The sequence below is a fragment of the Ailuropoda melanoleuca genome, chromosome 3 (genome assembly GCF_002007445.2).
Source record: "Ailuropoda melanoleuca isolate Jingjing chromosome 3, ASM200744v2, whole genome shotgun sequence".
Classification (NCBI taxonomy): domain Eukaryota; kingdom Metazoa; phylum Chordata; class Mammalia; order Carnivora; family Ursidae; genus Ailuropoda; species Ailuropoda melanoleuca.
Genome location: NC_048220.1, coordinates 96,978,475 through 97,000,492, shown reverse-complemented (window position 1 = coordinate 97,000,492; position 22,018 = coordinate 96,978,475). Strand labels below are relative to the sequence as shown.

At 37.6% G+C, this 22,018-nt stretch overlaps 1 protein-coding gene across 1 annotated transcript in view; it reads right to left on the bottom strand.

Annotated features, from left to right (window-relative positions):
- The window catches only part of ATP10B (ATPase phospholipid transporting 10B (putative)), a 273,096-nt gene extending 261,398 nt beyond the window's left edge, over positions 1–11,698 (bottom strand). Inside the window, 1 exon segment of the mRNA XM_019795040.2 lies at positions 11,601–11,698. The gene's annotated coding sequence lies outside the window, so the exon portion shown is untranslated.
- Between the last annotated feature and the right edge of the window lie 10,320 nt (positions 11,699–22,018).

Here is a 22,018-nt window from a genome sequence, read left to right as displayed (position 1 = left end):
AAAAAAAAAGGTCCCCCCTTTTAAAAAAAGATTTTATCTGTTTATTAGAGAGAAAGAGAGAGAGAACAGAGGGAGAGTGAGAGGGAGAAACAGATTCCCCGCTGAGCAGAGAGCCTGACGTGGTGTTTGATCCCAGGACCCTGAGGTCATGACCTGACCTGAAGCCAGATGCTTAACTGACTGAGCCACCCAGGTGCCTGAAAAAGGTCCTTTTTAAAATACATGGTTTTAAAAACTCTGCCATTGAATATTAGAGCTAGAGAAGACAAACCCTATTATTTTACAAGTAGAGAAACCGACACCTAGAGTTTACCCAGATCCTAACTGCCACACTGGTGGTCTTTACACTATAATGCCACCTCCGTTCCTTTTATTAATGAGTTTCAAAGATAAAATCAGTATCATTGTTACCATTATTAGCAGTAACAACTGCAGCTACTATAAATCCATATTTCATGTTTATAAGGTAGAGCCACATGAAATTGCTATTTTTATACATAAAAAATGGTCAAGTATCTGTAATTCAACATGGTTCAACTCACTTGAAAAGCTGGGAACAATAGCAAGTGTTTTTAAAGCCTTAAAGAAGGGGAAACTGGAGCCAGACTACATAATGTCTGGTGAGTTAAGTTCTCTCTCGGGTCTGTTCCCCTATCCATAACCTGGAACTAATAACCCGGGCTCAGATTTATGGAGGCTTAAATGATCCTAGCCCTTAGAATGACACCTGGCAGGTAGTAAGTGCTCAGTGACTATAAGCTGTTCTAATTATTTCCAACATTAATTCTCAGAACAGTCTTGTGAAGTAGGAACATTTTATTCTCAGTTTATAGATGTGGAGACCAGAGCTTAAAGAGGTAGTGAGATAATAACTTGAACCTTTGTCCATTTGACTTGAAGCACATTCCCTGTACCTTACATAGTAATTTTCAATTAAGTGACAGCTGAACTGAGTCAAATAGTCCCACCGGGGTGTTTCATAAGAATTGCCGATATTGGAGGACATCTATCTTCTGGGACTCTTTAATAGTCAGTTATGTAAAAGACAGTGCAAGCTATTTTACATTGTGATTGAGAGAAATTAAGTTAACCACTTTTTTGTTTTGTTTTTAGGTCTGATTGATGAGAAAGCTATAAACAATAAACAAGCTGGTGGGTATCATCTCTGATTTCATAACAGTTCCAGCTTGTAGTATACCCTTAAGTATTTCTTTCACCTGCCAAAGGACCCCCAAATTCCAGCAGCACCATCCTCTGGAATGCTGAGAAGGTAAAACTCAGTGTGGCACTTGCTAACTAGAACCTGTGCTGTTAAACTTGGTCAGCGTTTCGTATAAGACCAAAAAAAACATTGTTGACTCTTTCTCCTTAAATAGAATACATAGTCAAGAAATTCCCTTGAGGAGCAACAAGATCTGATTGAATTTTTCAGAATTTTCTATTATTCTATCAAGTTCACTTGACAGCAAAGGACAAGCTGCCTTTCAAATGCTATAAGTGAATGCATCAGCAATTCAGAAGGAAAAACGTGAGTTATTAAGTAGGAACAAGTCTCTCTGAATATATTTATACCAACTCGTGGAAACCACTGTCCTCAGAAACCTCCATGACAATCTATTTTCTAGCCTCACTATTGCTTTAAGTTTGACAGATGATAATAAAATACAATGAAATTACCTTTGAGCTCTGAAATGTACATCAGCTCACACATTCCTCATGACTTGCTTTTTATTTTTCCAACATAGCTCATTCGCTTTCAGTATTATTCCCAAGCACTCAAGGTGTATATTGGGGGAATATAGCTACTTATGCCTATTTCATGTTTGCATAAAGGTAGGGAATACAGATTTTATTATATATGTTTATACACACACACAACATACATTTTTACACATATTAGATAAGAGCTAGAAGGGGCTTTTGAGATCAAGTCTCCTTTTGTTGCCTTACAAGTGAGGTCTCAGAAGCCCGAAAAGAAATGGTACCCTGAAGGCCACACAGCAAACTGACTTCCGAATAAAGCTTGAGAGAATAAGAATGTGGCAAGAGAATAAGAATGTGGCAAGTACCAAGTACCTGAAGGATTACAGCCAGTATTTCTCATACATTCTCAATTCTTATATCACTTCTATGATATGAGTATCATTGTCATTTGATGATGAGAAAATTGAGGCTAGGAAAAGTAGTACAGACAATAAATGCCACAAATGGAATTGAAGTGTTGATGAGACATACTATATTCTCTCTACTATGCTGCCATTTCTCTGAATGCATTCACTCTGGCATCACTGATTTTTGCCATATCCATACACTAGCTATATTGTTCTAACTTTTTTTTTAATTGACTAAACATTTATGCTTTTAAGATATATTTATTTTATTTTGAGAGAGAGAAAGAGCACAAGCAGGAGGGGCAGAGGGTGAGATTCTCAAGCAGACTCTGGACTGAGCCCGACCCAGGGCTCAATCTCATCACCCTGAGATCACAACCTGAGCAGAAACCAAGAGTCAGCCACTTAACCGACTCTGTCACCCATGTGCCCATTGACTAAACACTTATAAAAACAAACACTCTTTATCACAATTAAGTGTAAAACAAATACAATGGGCCATAAATTGAAGGTATCCATAAAAGTAAATAGAAAGAAACAAAATATCACTAAATTCTAGCTAGTTTCTGCCACCCTAAAGACACAGGATTTGCATCCTACTCTCTTTGTTGAAAAAGAAGATTAGCAATGGTTAGAGAGGTATTACAGACCTCATCAAACTGAGACTTAAAGATTGAAAGAGAATCAAGATAGGGAAACTTTCACTACGTCAAAGTCATTGTTGTCCTATCTTGGATCATTCTAAGTCCTGCCCTGGTACCTCTTCCTTACTTTGAGAGACACAGCAGCTCCTGGGCAGATTCTCCAGGTAATGGTTCTCTAACTCTAGCAAGCATCAGGATCATTCTGGGAGCTTGTTAAAAGCAGATTTTTGATCTTCCCCAGGGTTTCTGATTCAGCATGTCCCCAGTTGGGCCCAAGAATTTGCATTTCTAATAAGTTCCTAAGTAAAGCTGATGCAGCTGGCCCAGGAACCACATTACCAGAACCACTGCTCTGGGTCACAACTGGGGAGGAAGAGGTTGAGAACATACAGTGGCATGTGTGTGAATATGTCACCATTAAGTTTGCTGGTGATTGCCGGGATTTGGAATTTTTACTTAATGAAGTGGGTGAGACAAAGAAACGCTCAATGTATTCTTGTGGTCCTGCATTGTTTCTTCGATCTAGTGAGTTCAGACTGATATGACACCACAATAGAGAGCCTGCAACAACCTTGGCTAAGAGGTCAAGGTACCTCCATTTCAATAATACAGTTTGTAGGCTGCTAACTCTCTGCGAGGCTCTCTGCACCCGTGATAGCAGCCCGTGATCATTAATACCAAAAGCAGAAAATGAGATTCTCCTTCTCTCCTCTAGATGTTAAAGAACATTTAAAAAATCCATTCTCTTGTATGGTTCTAATTAATAGCAATAACTAATAATTGTTAAGTGCCTTCTATAAGCCAATCATTGTGTGTACCAGGTGATTACACAGAAACATTTTCTGTTTCAATGTGAGGATGTGAAATTTTATGTAACTTGTCTGAGATCACACAGTTACTAAGCAGAAGATCAGAGATTCAATTCCAAGTTCAATTCCAATGCCTTTTTCTAAGCCACACCACTGCTATTGTCACTACCCAATTATCAATCTCTTAATAGAAGCATATTTTATAGGGACCTAAAAGATAAGGAAAAAGCACTCCGTAAGCTTGAAAGTTTTAGAAGGAAATTTTAAAATGATGTTAGGAGAAATAAGTGATATTTAATCAGCAATGAAGACAGAGCTCGCGCAGTTCAAATCAGGATTGAAGAATGTCTGGCTAAATTTTACTTTTAGGAGAGTGGGTAAGTGTGTAGAATGAATCTCAGAAATCTGAACTGTTTTAGCTGAGTCAGGAAGGAGATTTCTATTTCCTCTAGATATGGCAAGGGCTATTTGGAGAACCGGCGTGGTAGAAGACATAACAATAGACTGCCAGGCATGAGCCTTGGACTCTGGTCATTATTTTGTCTCAGTAACTGAGAATTCATTTCCCTGGGTCCCAGTTTCACCAACTGTACACCAGGCAGCTGGGCTAAGCTCCCTTCCTGGCTCTGCCACTAAGAATGGCAGATTCCTTCAACTGGATTTATTAGCACCATATGCTTCAAAATGATAATACCCATCTTTCAGTATAAGGAGAATATGGTTTGATTGCAAACTCAGCATGTGGGTTTCAACCTTCAGTCTCTCAAGAACCTATTTATCTACCCATATGTGAGGTTACCTAGCTATATTCTTCGGCAAATATGTGGTGACAACTGGAGGAGAGATCCTGAACTCTTCAACGTAGAAATACAACTGATATCCATATAAACAGAATTTAAGAAATGAATTAGCTGATAAATTTTTAAAAAGTCATCAATGGCAATGAAATGACAAATTCAGTAGGTGTTATTAGGAGTAATTATAGTAACATCTAGAAAGAAAACAACATCTGTGATTTGCTTGATTAATAGCTTAATGGAACAGTGCATCTGTTAATGGAATAACATTCCTAGCACTGTTGACTATATGTCTGCAAGATCTGGAAACAGAGAAAGGCTTATGGGAAAAAAATGGAGTAGGGTGCCAGATCGGCTACTGAAGGTCTAGTTCTTCCCCAGAATTTCAATTCCGCTCTATCTTAACCAGAATTGTGTAGTCATTTAAGAGGACAAATGAATTCCACCAGGTATATGAACTCCTGCAGGCTAAAAAACAAGCTTCTCAGAGTGATAAAAGCAAGCTGACTTTTCACCTGTGGTTGAAGAGGTTTCACCCCACGTCACGGGAGGGTGATACTGAAGGTATTCCTCATGGACTTGCCTGCATACATAGGGCTTTTTCTGGAGGGAATAATTTATACTCAGGGAGTAAAAATAGCTTTCTTTAAACATCAGTTTTTTCTTTTGAACTCAAAGGACAGCCAAAATTCCCAACTATAGTTGAAAACCGCCACAATGTGCCAGCTTTGGAGTTTATCAAAATGAAATTCGGAAGGCATGTATTAATCTCACTCTCTTCTTCCAAGCTGTAGTTTCTTTCTGCTTTGAGAACAAGACACTAACTCCATCTACTTCCTCAGGCTGCTTTGGATGAATGCAGATATATTATTTATCATAAAATGCATGCAGGTACGTTCAGGCCGCAAACTCATGCATAAGGAAGTAGCATTTGCCATCAGCTTTTCCTAATAAAATCAATTAAAGAAAAATGCAACATTCTTTTACAAAAGGAGTGTGGATCTCTACCCAGTAAGCCAAATGACATTTCAAATGTGGTACGAAGAAAAATAGGTATATCCTGGGCCGGATTCAAAACTTAGGATTAGTGATCATAGGAAGTAATCGTTCTCCCATTATATGGAAAGGGTCAGGTCACTTTTACTTACCCCAGAAAAGCTGACGTTTCTCCCGAGCAGGCTCCATTAGAAGCTATGGAAAACAGGACTTGAAAGTGGCACTATTTCTCTTGTACAGCTTTGCTAAAAAATCGTTTATTTTTCCCATGGCATTTTTCATTTCTCTGATTATATCTGATAGTGTCAAGACAAGGCATTAAGCTAACACTGTCTTGGAAACTCAGAGAAGAAGATGGCCTGGCAAATAACAACTGTAGCCCATAAAGGAAATGGGAAAAATAAGCTGCCTCACTAGGGCCACAAGAGAAAGAGAAGAATAGCAGGACTGTGAGGGTGGGCCCCAGGCCCAGAACAGTGAAGGCAGTGTTCTTGGCTTGGCTGCACATTTACACAGCACTGTGAGACATGGGTCTTGCATAAATTTCTACTTTCTGTGAATCAATGAGCCAGCAATATCAAAATTCATAAGTGATTTTATTCTCTATACCTGGTACAAGAATGACTTTGTCCATTTACCTTTTGCAATGCATGTAATTAAGTGTGAGACAATTATAACCTTGTAGTTCTCCTTGGGGGCCCAGAACATAATTCAGTTGCTGGGTTTCAAGGGCACTTAAAGAGAGAAAAGGCTCTCCGCAGTGACTTTTATACATGTGCTGGTGATGAATTTACCCTCAAAGCCTCAGAAGTCTCATTTTGCAGCAGTCGTAGTTCTTATTGATTACTGTTTGATTATACAAAATAAGGAAAGTGGGACCAATATATATTATACTTATAGATTATGTGAATGGTTCAGACATACAGAAAACCAGACTTATTTATGGGCTTATGGAGAGTGTTGATTCACACCCTCAAGGAAATTTTCATGTATAATCTTTTTACTGAGTTGCCTGTAATTCTGCTAATTGGGGTAAATGTCATGAACCAGTTGCCATACTGATGGATAGTTATTGGTGAATCCATAAATAAAACAAGATAGAGCAAGCAACAAGCCTATTCTGAGGGTAGCAAAAGGATAATATTGCCAAGCTTGAGAATAAAAAGAAGTGGGAAAAAATGAACACAATGTCTAACTTCATGAAAATCTTTCCATAGGATCTTGGCTGGTTGCTAGGGTAATTGTGAACCACTGTGTACTGTTGGATCCTATCAGACTACTAAGAAGAAATGTGGACATAAAAACATGTTAGAAGGGATGAAACACCCACACATCTAAAATTGGAATAGCTGTAAGATAGAAGTTAGGGATTTTTAAGAACATGAAATTTGCCCAACACTTTAGATAGTCTAGAACTTTTTTTTAAAGGCACTTGGCATTCCACAGTTCTCCATCTGCTAAAGAGAAGAATGCTTTGCAAGTCCTGTTCCTTTTCTCTCTTTCCCCAGAGTCTCATGGTTTCTCAGCACAAGTGTGACCTAGAATCACAGATTTGGTTAATCACAAAATGTTAGCACCAGAAGGTGATCAGAAGTCATTTAGTGCTGCTTCCTTGTGCTGTGGGTGAGGACACTGAAGCTTAGAGAACTTACATCTGCTCAAGGCCACACAAGAAATTACTGGCAGACGCAGGACTACAAACCACATCTCCTTACTTATACAGCCAGTGCTCTTTCTCCTCGTCATTTCCCCAACAGAGAGATAGAGGCACACATAATTTTGGGACAAGGGAGTCATGCTGACCAATAAACATGGAGTCCTCAAAGCATAGACTTACTTTCCAAGCTGCTTAGAAATTGTAAATACTAACAGGCTTGTGTCAAGTTATTTATATTACGGAGTTGGAATTAAATGCCACTGACTAGCTATTAGAACCCTAACAACAAATAATAGATAAGAAATGGCGCGTTTAGTTTTTGTCAGAGAGGTCATGTTTCTTTTGTCTGGCTGCTAGAATTTCCTAATAAATCATGTTAAAGGATCACACATCTCAGACCTTTATATAATTCCCCTTTCCAGCAGTCAACTTCTCTTCACTTATGTGAATTTAGCATTTTGTATATATTTACATTTCTCATTGACTGCATCATCATTTTTGTTTATGATTTTTAGGAAGTTTGTAATGTTTAGCCTTTATATTATTGTTGCCCAAACTTGCTAATTAAAGTAATTGTTGATAGAGGCTTTTTGTCCCATTCACACCCAGTACCATATGACTAGAATGAAATTTATAAACTCAAGACCAATTATTTACTACAGGCTGTGAAAATTTTACTAGTGGTAACTATTATAATTGTTATTGATCAATTTATGCTTAACACTATATTAAGCACTCAGTACAATAACTCATTTAATTCCCCAGCAACCTTAATTAGTTGACTTAACTATTCTAATTAAAAAACCAGAGTTATAGGGGCACTGGGTGGCTCAGTTGGTTAAGCATTTGACTCCTGATTCCGACTCAGGTCATGATCTCAGGGTTGTGAGATCCAGCCCCATGTCAGGCACTGTGTTCAACATGGAGTCTGCTTGAGATTCTCTCCCTTTTCCTTTTTTCCTCACCTTGCTCTTTCAAAAATAAAATCTTTAGAAACAAACAAAAAAACAAAAACAGGGTTATCAAATTCTTCAAACCAACTGAAATAGAGAACGTTGTAAGGAAAAATCTTACGGTCACTTCAATAAATTAAGACAGATAAGCATTGATTTTAGTCATAAGAAAGGCAAGGGTCTAGATTAATCTTTACTAAACAAGCAAAATAATATTTTAAGTATTTGGAATGGAAAGTAACTTGAAGCATTTTAGCTGGTTAATCAGATGCAAAAACTGGTGGTATAGCATTAACGAGCAAGAGTTGGAAGAAGTATTAAACAAGTAACAGAAATAGGAGGAAGAGTTGATAATGAGACATTAGCCATAAAATTCGTTCCTTCAAGACTGAGGCAAAGGGAAGGAAAGCAATGCAATCGTCCAGGCATCAAACATCTCTAATATGATGAAACATATTTCATTAACCAGAACTCATCTTAGAAAGAGTACAGTATAAGCAGCCTGAGAAGAGGTGAGAGATCCCCGGGGAGCATGAATGAATACCCCTAGACCAGTGGTTCTCAACAAGGGCTGATGTTGCCCCTTGGAGGCATTTGGCAATATCTGGAAATAACTTTGCCAAATTGGGTTGGGGGTGCTACTGGCCTCTAGTGGGAGAGCCTAGAGATGCTGCTAAAATCCTGCATTGCACAGGATAACCTCCTACAACAAAGTATTATCTGGCCCAAAAATGTCCACTGTGCCGAGATTGAGAAATCCTGCCTTAGAGGTTTCCTGAGTTCTCAAGGCGATGCATGAGGATAATGGCAGGACTGATTTACTCAGTGAACAAATGGAGTGTGGTGAGTCTTGTCCACCTCTTTCCCACCTAAGCGTGGTTCTTTTTCCAGATGTTGAACTTTTAAAGACAAGCAATTTGAAGGAGCGTGAAGGAAGTCTCAGTCCGGGCCTCCACTGATTAATTTGATTTCTGAAGTAATTTTAGAACATGGAGCTAAAATAATGATGAGGAGCCTTTATATTAAGTAATGTTGAGGGGGTTAGGGACAGGCTCAGGTGGGAAACAAGAGTGACTACAGATTACCTTAGAGGATGGTCTATTCTAGGTCCTCTGTCACCAAGTAATCCATGTGATATCCAGCTTTCTTAAAGCAGATGTTACACAGTGGTAACCATCTGCAGAAATATCTGGCCCACACAGGCTTAAATTTTTTATTAGCTGGAAGCATTTAAACATTGGGTATTTCTCATAATAATGTAGGTTCTTTTTTTTTTTTTTTATGGAGCAAGCTGAAGAACTGACAACAACAGGTACACATCCCCACAAGCTGAGAGTTGGCCACTGCTGAATAATGTCCACCCAGTTCGGACAGGGCATGAACATCTCCATTCTTCCTGTCAATAGCTTCAGTAATTACATTACCTGCTACATCCCTGCAGCAATCTTAGTTTGCAACTTCCGTCTTAAAAGATTATATTTATACTCCTTTTTCCTTCACGCTTTAGGGTGATATTATATAATAAACAGTTTGGGATATGATATACAGTTTTACTCGCATAAATTTTCCTCAAATCAATTTTGCACTATCTTTTGGTCAATTTTTTTTTTCAAAAAACACAATTTTGGCTTTTCCATGACTCTCTCTCCTCCAATTTTTTTGGCTAATCAAAAAGTAGCTAAATGGTAGAGAATACATTGATGTTTACCCACTGAAATAGAAAGTCACTACAAGTCCCTTCCTACCCATTTTGTTAGCTTACTAATTTTTACTATATAAAACATGAATCAAAATATCCCCCAGATAAATGTTTTGACCATGGTATAAGGAAACTTGGCAGGGATAACTTACTGGGATCTGCAGAACTAGGTTTTAGAATAAAATATTGAATACTGATGTTGAAAGTGTTTATAGCCAAAATTCAAAAAGGTATTTTATAGCCTCAGATTAAGTCAGTAGGAGGTCACAAAAGGAGGTTGTGATTCTTTGAATAATAATTTGTTTAAATCAATGCATAAGGAGGAATAGTTTTTACATTCATAAAGTAAGACCAAATTTTTACAATGCTTCATGCTGTGCAAGAGAAGATATTTGCAATGATTTATGCCAAATATAAGGATAACTACTGAGGTGTTTGTTTTATTGATATGAGTAAGGTTATATAATCTTTCCACTTGTTTAGAATTACGGTTCTCAAACACTTTATAATTAGGGTTCCTTGACACTCTTAAAAATTATTTAGAATCTTAATGAGTTTTGTTTATGTATGTTATATCCATCCATATTTACTGCATTAGAAACTTATATTAGAAATAATTTATACATTTCTTTAAAAATAATATATTCATTGTATGTTAACACAGTTTTATAAAAAAATAACTATATTTTCCAAAACAAAAATTAGTGAGAAATTTTCTAAATGTCTTTAATATATGAAAAGAAGACCCTTGAATTCTCATATCTGTTTATGCATTTGATCTGTCTCATTGTGAAGAATAATCCAGCCTCATACCTAGTTGGGAAAGGGAGGTTTGGGGCACCGTAATGGTTAGTTTTATGTGTCTATTTGCTAGGCTACAATCCCTAGTTATTCAATCAAACACTAGTCTAGGTGTTGCTAAGATTTTGTAGACATGATTGAAGTCCATAATCAGCTGATTTTAAATAGGAGAGCCTATCCTAGATCACCTGGGTGGGCCTGATTTAATCAGTTGAAAGGCCTGAGAGGTATTGCTATATGTACTCCAAAGAAGAAGAAGAAATTACGTCTATAGATAGCAGGCTCAGCTTATGCTTGAGAATTCCAGCTGGCCTGCCTGATGTCCAGCTTACCCTACGGATGTCGCACTTGCCTAACCAGCCCAACAGTCATGGAAGACAATCCCTTGCAATAAATCTTTTAAGATGTATCTCCTACTGGTTCAGTTCCTCAGGTTGAACTCTGATACATGGACACCTTGAGATCAGTAGTAGAGGATATACTTTATAAAGGCTTTCCTGTCATGAATTAGCTTAACACCATAATTCTGTGGATTCAGTTATGCCGAAACTATCATTTCTTTTCACTCTTTAAGTAGTTTTTTTTAAAGATTTATTTATTTGGGAGAGAGAAAGAAAGAGAGAAAGAGAGGAGCATGAGAGAGGGGAGGGTCAGAGGGAGAAGCAGACTTCCCACTGATCAGGGAGCCTAATGCGGGACTCGATCCTGGGACTCCAGGATCATGACCTGAGCTGAAGGCAGTCGCTCAACCAACTGAGCCACCCAGGCACCCAGAAACCATCATTTCTATCCTCAGAGAGGATATTTATCAGGTGGCACTGATCAATCAGTAGCTTTTAGTCTTGATCCTTAAATTCCTGGTTTCTATACCACTGCTTGTTATCTTTGAGCACAATAACCTTGTATACATTTGGAAATATACTTGCAGATATAGGCATTCACACTATTAAATACACACATCACAAATTCCTTACAAAAAGTAGGCAGAACACAAAACCTGTATCTAAGGTATGAGTGAAAGTGAGGCAAAGAAACAGGGTTTTGTTTTATGCTTAAGGAGCTTGTAATTTACCCTGAAAATATGAGATGAAATTTAACAGTGATTAGGACTTCAATTTTCTACCAGTACTTACATTTTGAGTATTAGGCTCTGGAATAGGGTCATTTTTATTCTTTTCAGCGGCTTCTGGTGTGGAATGGATCCTCCCTTTTGACGTCCGCTTTGGTCCATGAGTTTATGGGAGACAGAGATAATGGCCAATCAACAGGTGCATAATACCAACAAGCTGTTCACTGAATGACCAAGGAAGCAGAAGATGGATGCAAAAGAAAGGTGTGAAGAGCAAAAGTAGAAAAGTTCGGAAAAATAGAAAACGCAAGGACTGAAAGACAGAATATGACTTTAAGACAAAACAAAAACTGAGCTGAAGAAGGTGTGTGTTAAAAGGAACAAGAGACTTATAAGAACAAATGAAGGGCTTCCAATTTATGAAAGACTGGATAAGGAGTACGTGTTTTCTTAGGACGCGGAGGCAGAATAGTATCATGGCTCAGTGTAAGAACTTTAGTCAGACAGATCTGAGTTTGGGTCCTAGTTCCATCATGTACTAGCTATGTGATCTTGGATAAGTAAGTCAACCTCTTTGAACCTCAGTTTCCACAACTGTGAACTTTCAGAGTTATTATGAAAATTAAATGAGGAAATGTATATAAAGTACATCACATAGTGTCTACCATAGAGTAAATCCATTAAGTGTTGACTCTCATAATTATTAATGTTATTACTACTATCATTATTAATTCTAGAGGCAACAAGGAACCAATAGGAGGTTTTTAATTGGGATAGTGATATGGGGACACTTGTTAGTTTAGAAAATACATTTAATGTTAGTTAGAATAAATTATCAAGGTAAAATACTGAAGCCAGAGCTATCAGTTAGGAAGTTACCTTAATAGTTGAAGCACAAAATAGTGACAGGTAAGGGACATCCTAGCTGAGTGCTGGATCACCATATACACTATAGATTTGGCATTGGTGGTTTATTCTAAATAGGAGCACATTCTCTTCATGCATAATTGGTAAATGGGAAACACTACAAAATTTTGCAAGCATATGTAAGCACATCATTTATCAGATTTAGGGGAGAATTTTAGAAGTTGAAATTTGCAACTTTTAGAGAATGTCAAGCGCTCTGATATAGCAATCAGGCTTCCAAATTCTCTACGCTTACGTGGAAAATTAGCTAGATATTCCCAGAAAACTAATCGTTAAGGAGGCACCAGTCTAAGATTAAAATTAAACAAAAAAACCCTGTATACAAGCACATAAATATCTGTGTGTTTCTAGGATCTTATAAGAGTTATATGTAGTTGCGTATGAGAGAGAAAATCTACAGAACTTACAAATGGTGGCTATTCAAAAACAGTGAAACCCATCTGTTAATATCTGGGGATACTAGAAATAAATTTAATTGACAATAGGTAGTTGTAACAGGATCCAACTAGGAAAACTATCTGGTCTTGTTTATGTCTATATCCAATAAGTCATAATGACATCTTTCAAATTTCAAGCAAGCTCTTGGTCTTATTGTGAGGCTTAATCTTCATTTTAGAACACACACAGAACTGAACAGCTTGCCACATAGAATGTCAGTAGGAAAAATCTCAGGTTTTTAAAAAGTTGCACAATTTTAATAATCTGTATACACTGGAATCCAAAGACATGCTGATATCTATATATAATACTTTTCATTTAGTTTAGGAAGTAAATAACAAATAGTATAGAACCTTCAGGAGAATTACGACACCGCTGGAGACACCTGGGTGGCTCAGTCAGTGAAGCGTCTACCTTCAGCTTCAGTCATGTCCCAGGGTCCTGGGATCAAGCCCCACATGGGGCTCCCTGCTCAGCTGGGAGTCTGCTTCTCCCTCTCCCTCTGCCCCTCCCCCATGCTCATGTGCACTCTAATAAAGAAATAAAAAATTTTTAAAAAAAGAATTATGATACATCTGCTAGTTTAAAGTGGTATTTCTAGTCTCAGATTCAATTAGCACTTATATATTTATCTTTGAATGTAACAGCTGGGAATCTTCTTTCCAAAAGAATCAGAGGTTTTCATTGTGCATTTGTATGGAAATCATTGGTTGGAATAAGTGCTATAGGAATATAAAGGAAAAAATAAAGACATGAAGTAAGAGACACAGCACAATGGCCTTTGTATATGATTTTCTATCTATTGAATACAAGTATTCAAGTTGATTTTCCAGGCAGAAGCGATAGATTTTCTCAGAGCCAAGCATGCACTGTTGTGCAGGCCCTGTGGCTATCTAACATCACACATTTGCAAGGTAGCTGCTTGGGCTAGAGGTGGAGTGAGGCCTGGGAACAGAGTGATGTGATCTTTATCTAAAAATAAAAGCCTTGTATTAATTAGATGTGCTAATAAGTAGTGTGTATGGCTCACCATTCCCTGTGACTCCTTAGTGAGATAACTATGAATTAATAAAGTTAAAATAATGGTATTTGGAATAAAAACAGAAGATAAAATAGGGCCTCAGGTTTTATATAATCCAGTATTAGCATATCCAGTGATAAAGGAGACAGATTTGAGAAGATAAAGCAGTTTGCTTGAGGTCACAAGTCAATGTCACTGCTAAGTCTATCTTACAATTCCTCAATTATTCTGCCACTACTCATTGTCTCAATGAGGTTACCATAATCACTGTTTTGACACAACTGTTTTATACCCAACTCAAACTAATTAAGCAAAAAGAAGAATTTATTGGCCTACAGAACCGCAATGTCATAAGCCCTCTCCTTGCCTGTTTGAGGCTGGCTTTCTCCATGTGGTAGACCAGGTGGCCTTTTGGGACTCCAGACACACACCGTGACTCGGCCTCATTAAAAAGCTTTTCCTTGAAACATTTTATTTCGCCCAAGTTCCAGGAAGGCCTCTGATTTGCTCAGTTTGGATTGGGGCTCATTCCTGTACCATTTACTGTTGCCATAGGGATGGATACTCTGATTCACCAACCCGTGTACACATCGCTGTGGCAAAGCCATCTTTTTTAGCCACATAAGATATATTATTTACATGAAAAGGGGTTATCAGAAGGAGGTCAGGGATTCTCAAAAGGCACAAACAACAAATACATGATAATCATCTTCTGAAATGCAACCTCATAGAATACTTAAGAACTGAAACTTACCAAACACAGGAATAACAACTATTGAAACAGTGTTGCTTTTCTTCTTCTAAATAACTGTGTCTCTACCTGTAACGACAAAGATACAGAAAAATGTCATTTCTGAAGATGGAAGAAAGATTGATTCACTATGGTTTACAACAGGATAATTAATTTCATACACGTTAACATACACATTATTTTATATTCTTAGAACACTGTCCAGCATTGAATGAATGCTTATTCCCTGCCTTTGTACATATAAACAGTTCATATATAATTGTTCACTTGCATAGTCCCAAGGCCACATCATCACTTTTTTTTTTTTTAAAGATTTTATTTATTCATTTGACAGACAGCCAGCAAGAGAGGGAACACAAGCAGGGGGAGTGGGAGAGGAAGAAGCAGGCTCCCAGAGGAGGAGCCTGATGCAGGGCTCCATCCCAGGACCCTGGGATCACGCCCTGGGCGGAAGGCAGACGATTAATGACTGAGCCACGCAGGGGCCCCACATCATCACTTTTCATCACCACAGACTGTCAGTGTCACTTATGTCATGAAGTCTTTAAAGACAAAACTCTACAGATTGATGTTTTGGGTTTTCAATATTTGAGTTTTGAATGCTGCAATTGTCAAAATGGCCCACCATTTTTCTTTGTGATTTCATAGCACACATTCCCAATCATCCTAACCCTGTGACGGGGCTTGCATTATTATGATTTTTTTAAAAAATTGGGGTATAGGGGCGCCTGGGTGGCTCAGTCAGTTCAACATCTGCCTTCAGCTCTGGTCATGATCTCATGGGTCCTGGAATCAAGCCCCACATCAGGCTCCCTGCTAGGCAGGGAGTCTGCCTGTCCCTTTCCCTCTGCACCTCCCCATGGTTCATGCTCTCTTTCTCTCAAATAAAGTCTTTAAAGAAATAAAAAAAAATTGAGATATAATTGATATATAACATTATACTGTTTGTCACAACATAATGATTTAATATTTGTATACATTGTGAAATGATCACCACAATAAGTCTAGTTAACATTCATCAACATACAGCTACAATTTTTTTTCTTCTTGTGTTGAAGACTTTTAAGATCTATCCTTTTAGCAACTTTCAACTATGCAACCCAGTATTATTAACTACAGTCACCATGCTGTATATTATACCTTCATGGCTTATTTTATAACCAGAAGTTTGTACCTTTGACCCTTCTTCAACCATTTTACCCATCCGTAAACTCCCACCTATGGCAACTGACAATCTGTTCTCTGTATCTATGAACTTGCTCTTTGTTTGCTTTTTTTTTAAAGTTTCATGCAGTAATTTATCTAACTTATCTAAGTTATTTCGCTTAGCACAATACCCTCAAGTTCTATCCTATTCTATTTTATTTATTTATTTATTTATTTATTTATTTATTTATTTATTTATTATTTTAGTTTCAACTCACATGAACTTTGGTAATTATGGCTTTGGGAATTTTGTAATGTAGCTGAAGCTATAAGATCTGGCAAAATTAGGTTTATATAATGTCACTTTTGAGGAAAATCAGACTTAAGTGCAGCACAAATGATTAAGAAATTGTTACTTGTTTAATTTCAGAAGAGGCTCAAGAGGTAGTACATGGCCATGGTCAGGAGCTAGGGCTTTTTAAGTTAAACAGTTGTGGGTTCAAACTCTGTCTTCTTACTAGCTGTGTGATCTTAGGCAAGTTACTTTACCTTTTTAAGGCTTAATAACCTCCTCTATAATGTGGGGATACCACCACCATCTAATTCATGGATAATGCACGTATAACGTATAGTACTCTTTGAGCTCTAAATAAAGATTAACCAGAGGCAATTGGTTGGCTCAGTCAGTTAAGCAGCTGCCTTCAGCTCAGGTCATGATTCCAGGGTCCTGGGATCAAGCCCCAAGTTGCACTCCCTGCTCTGTGGGGAGTCTGCTTTCCCTCTGCCCCTCACTCCGCTCATGCTTGCTCTCTAATAAATAAAACCTTTAAAAAAATAAAGATTAACCATTGTTATGACAGTCACAATAAAGTAATTTATGTGTAGGAAAAGAAAGAACAAAAATAGCACCTACTGCAGTTCTCAGCACATAATGGGAAACACATACATTTCTGGAATTAAATACTGATTCTTATTGATTAGAGACACCTATTTTTGACATTGCCTCTAAGAAGACTCCCTGAATTTCTTTGTTCTCAATGATCCACTTCCTTTTGGATTCTTTATAATTACAACACAATATAATCCCCAATTACCAACTGCTTGCAACATAAGCTGTTATATTAGTATTTTCTCCAAGTAGAATTTTAGTAACTTTTCCTACAGGAATTATACCTCCTTCTTGTGTAGTCTTTGTGTCACCATCCTGAGCTTATAATAAGAAGCCAGTACTTGATAATGGAGGGGACCAAGAGAAGGAACTTCCTTCTCCCCTATAACCCTTTTAAATCAAACTAGGTTGCTCTATACAAAGTTGGCAGGAGAACCACATACAGGTACTAAAGATATATGGATTGGGATGAGAGCCTTTCTTAAAATGTTCTAAGATTCTTCTAGCTCTTCCTTTGTATAGATGTGTCTAAGGCCCATAAGTCCCAAATTCTTATTCACTTATTCTCTCAACAGCCCAAATAAGTCTATGCATTATTATTACTATTATTATTTCACCCTTTAGTATTCTTCTATTATAAAAGATATGGGGTGAAAGGGAATGGGGGATGAAATTTCTGTTAACTTTATACCCATGGCGGGGTGTCATCTTTAGCATTATGGTTTGGCCAGAGGCCGGAGTGGGAGCATCATTCAGTCTGCGACAATAAACAGTGGTATATAAAGTGTCTCCTGGGACTTTGGTCCAAGAGCAGCAGACTTTAAGTACCACAATGTGACACTGTTAGTAGACTCAAGTATTTGATTCATTCAGTAAGACGTTTCCCTGATGCCGTTCCTGAATAGGATGGTGGAGGCAGAGGCATCACATGTGAGGGTATCTCAGATTGTACCTCAACAGGAGGAAGAGCCCAAGTACCACATGTTTGCGAGGGACAATTCTGCATCCACATAGCCTTGGGAAGGACTTCCAAGACCGTGTGGAACATCTTCAGAATTTGTCTCCATTCTACCACTCTTTCACTTTATCATCACTATATCATATGGATTTAAAAGTCTCATTTCTGATTTCCAGGGTCTGCCTTGACTTTTAGTGCCTCTGCAGAATATGAATCCCATCTCTGCAATCAACACCACTAACATCATATGTTAGTTGGTTCCCCAACTGTATGTAAATGACCATCCCCACAATTCTACAGTGCAACTAACTCTGAATTGGGCCAAAGACTATAGGATGACAGGTCCATCTTTGATTTTTCCAACCATCTCAGCAGTGATTAATATTCCACTATCCTTGATAACTTTTTTTTCCACTCTGGGAAATTCATTCCAATTAGTTTCCTAAGATCAAAGCTCATATTACCATATATTTTGACTTTTTATATGCTAATGTTTCTGAAATTGTGGTGCATCTTACCCTTGATAAGTACCTTTATGAGATATTTTAAATCTCCAAATGCTATTATTTAATCACAAATGCAGTATATAATTAATGACATCTTAGAACTCAAGGTATATGGTAATATTACTCCTCATATTAGAGGGTTTCAAGTACATTTTGTGGCTCTGGCTTATTTCACTGCATTCATGCCATTTAAAAGAACTAAACAGTGATAAGAACTGTGAAAACCAACTAAATCCTGAACATCCCAAGGCTAGAGACAGTATTGAGTCTGGTTTATACAGACATGTCTGACCCACCCTCTGAAGCTCCCATACAAAAACAACAAAACTTTTCCTCCCAGGAGAAGCTGCTAGAATACCATCTCCCCATCTGGGGTGGAGTAGTGGCTAATTCTGCACAAAGAGTGAGTGCCTGTTTGATTTTTTACCTGAATTCTTCTGGCTTCTTAATCAATTTGAACATGTAGAACAGTTGGTTTTTATCTTAGGAAAAAACCTACAAGTCCATTTGATCCTATTGACTCTTTTTCTCTCATTTAAATTTATAAGTAATCATCATCACAGGGTTTCCAATGAGACTTTACTCAATTTCCCCACATGCACTCAACATTTCATTTGCTGAAACCATTGCTATGAAGTTTATGAATTTCTTAAGACAAAAAATTTTGCATATTTTCCAACAAGAACCTCATTTCTAAGGCACATGAACATGTGAATCAAAAACAACTTCATATTCTGACTTGAAAACACACTATCTTAAATTGTTTTTCTTACCAAAAAAAAAAAAAGGCATAAGTCTATCTCTCTGATCTAGAAGTCAGGTTGGATTATCACAAATTCAAAAAGAAAGGTCTTCCTTCTCTTGACAAATCAACTACATAATACTACTCTAACCGTTGCAAAGGTAAGTGATATTCTGTAAGACCTACACATTGGTAAGGACTAGGATTCATTAGGATTACATATTAGGAATGCCTTTGAATACCCAGGAATATTTGGTGAGGAAAATGCTGGAATTTATACCACTATATCTATGTAGATTAAGAGAATCAAGATTTGGAGCCCTCAATCATGCTTGAAGCCAGGGACATATTAGTATCTACCCAATCTGTAATTATTCAATTGTGTTAATTAAATAGGGCAGCCAAGTAATTCCTATAAGGGTTAATTATGTATCAACCACTGGGGAGTCAGTGAGGTTGAGAATGCATTAGAATTGATTCACATAGACCTAGCTCTAATTTCACCTCTGCCACCTTTTCCTTGCTACTTGACCTTGAAATTTACTTAATCTCTCAGTCTTAATTTCTTATTCTGAAAAATAAACAAAATAAATTTGTTTCACACAATTATTATAAATTTCCTCTCTCTATATCCATATATCATATGTGTGCATTAATCTGGTGTAACATTCAATGGCAGTTGTTATTACTGTACTCTGCCCAATTCAGCTGTAAACTCAGGTACCCACAGCTCTCATTTTTCCTCATTGGTATGAGAATTGGACAATATAATTCATCTCATAAGCTACCATCATTTATCATCTCATTTTCACTCCCTATTTGGTTAAAGGAAGCTGAGGATATAGGACTAGAGATTATAAAAATGCCTAATTTCAAAGCCAACAGTACCTGTGGGACAGAAAATAGTCCTCTAATTGCCTATTCCTTTCAGTTGGGGAAAGAAAGTCTGGAAAAACTTGCAAATCCTTCCTTTTAAAATTTCCCCTAGCATCTCCTTCATCAAAACCTCCTGCAAATAACTGGCTTGGAAGCAAAGAATCTTATTCAAAGATAAGTAATCACGAAGAAAATTGTAAAAGTTGCCAATTTTATAGACAGATACTATGCAGAGCAAGAGGAGAATTGAACAGGAAAATCTAATGAAAATAATAAACACTCAACAAAAAATATTGCCATGGAGAAGATATAATTGTGACCAAGTTTTCACTGTGAACAAAACCACCTCATGAAGCAATCATCACTAAAATCCATAGATCAAGTCAGAATCCTAAATTCTAGAAAAGTATTGTAAGAATACAGAAAGAAGAAAAAAAAAAGATAATAGAGCTGGTTGGTCTAAGGAAAGAAACGGAGTATAGAAGGGAAGGCAACAAAAAAATGAATCTGACATGGGAACCAACACAAGGAAGAACAAATGCTAATATGAATGCAGTATACTACAGAATGCAGGAATGGGAAAAGTTATAAAAGATTCATGAGAGAAATCAATAATACCAAAGGCAGATGGGGTTGTCCATTATATGTATAATTGAAGACTTTTATGAGGAAAATGGAAATAGGCAACTAAAGCAGATATTAAGAATTATAATTAAAGAAAAAAATTTAAACATAGAGAAAGAGTAAGATATATAGTTTGAAAGGATAGTCTATGTTCTAGGAAAGAGGACCCAGAATGGCCAATCTGATGACATACCCTCATGAAGTTACTACATATCAAAGATAAAGAGGGAATCCTTGGGGCAGCCAAAGAAAACCAATCTGCATCCTGGGTAAGGAGGGAAAATAGCTTCAGCGAAGGCTGAAAGGTAGCATTTCCTTAAAATCCCTCAAGGATAGAAAATATGCCTTCAGAGCCTTATATCCAACCAAACTATCGATTCACTTTTGACTATGCAGGAACTTAGGGAATATTGTTCCCAAGAATATTGAATATTGTTCCTCTGTTGGAGGAAAAATTTCAGCCCATATATGTAAGAATGTAAAAATTACAGCAAAAAGACTTGTGGAGGAAGACTGAATCTACGTAACTACAAGACCAAGACTGAATATCATGTAGAGATAACAGTTTTAGAGGAGAATATACATTTTATTACCCTGACAAAAGTTGGGAGAAGTGGGACAAATAAGGACAGGTGGTATAAATACAGTGATTTTCTTATATTTTATAGCCCAGAATGATGAAGTGAACACTGAGGTATAATAGAACAGAAGAAAACGCTAGCAAAGATAATACTGTAAACTGAAATTGGGTGGTAGAATAAAGGGAAAAAGAGAAAATGTTCTAGTTTTGTCAATGCTTATAACAAAGTTGATAGATATTATTTAAATAAATTAGAGGGTTAATAGTTATTACTAATGTTATAGTTAAAATACTTACTTATATGTTAAATATAAGCTTTCCAAATTACCAAAAATGCATACACAAAAACAAAAGGAACATTAGGAGATTTAAAAAAATACTAACACATATTGCATGGTGCAGTGGGTGTGTTACGCAAATAATGAATCATGGAACATTACATCAAAAACTGAGGACATACTGTATGGTAACTAACATAACATAATAAAAAATTATTATAAAAAAATACTAATGAAGCCCCCATGCTCTTTAAGTTAAGCATATTAAAAATTAGAGTAAATCTGGAGGAGGTTAAGATGGCGGAGGAGTAGGGGACCCCTTTTTCAGCCGGTCCCCTGAGTTGAGCTGGATAGGTGCCAGACCAGCAGGAACATCCACGGAATCAGCCTGAGACTCAGGAAGATACATCTGGATCTCTACAAATGAACATCTCCAATGCTGAGTATCGAGGTACGAAGCGCGGAGCCGTGAAACCGCGCACAGATATCGGAAGCTAAACAGAAGNAGGGGGAGGGAGCCGCCGTGTCAGGGCGCCGGGAAGCGGTAGCCACCTGCACGGGGGAGCGGACGGACCGCGGACCCACACGCTTGAGACAGCAGACTAGGAACAGGAGCTCCGGGAGCGCACGCGGCACGGCTGGAGGTTGGTGGGCCACCTGCACGGGGGAGCAGGTGGACTCGCGGACGGCACCCGCGAGACACCAGACTGAGACGGGGAGCTCCGGGAGCCCGCGCGGGGCGGCTG